Below are 358 nucleotides of genomic sequence, written 5' to 3' on the forward strand. Positions count from 1 at the left end.
ATGATGCTAACTAACCCACCCATTATTCAACTACCCACACACACACGGGCATGTACGCACACACATACAAAGACATGCAACCGATACACTGAGTGTATCGGTGAGTGTTTCCATGACAGACTGACCAGGTGAATCCAGGTGAATCCAGGTGAAAACTGTGATCCCTTATTGATGTCATTTGTTAAATCCCCTTCAGTCAGTGTAGATGAAGGGGAGGAGACAGGTTAAAGAAGAATTTTTAAGCCTTGCGACAATTGAGACATGGATTGTGTATGTGTGCCATTCAGAGGGTTTATGGGCAAGACAAAAAATGTAAGTGCCTCTGAACGGGGTATGGTAGTAGGTACCAGGCGCACCG

The sequence above is a fragment of the Salmo trutta genome, chromosome 40 (genome assembly GCF_901001165.1).
Source record: "Salmo trutta chromosome 40, fSalTru1.1, whole genome shotgun sequence".
NCBI lineage: Eukaryota > Metazoa > Chordata > Actinopteri > Salmoniformes > Salmonidae > Salmo > Salmo trutta.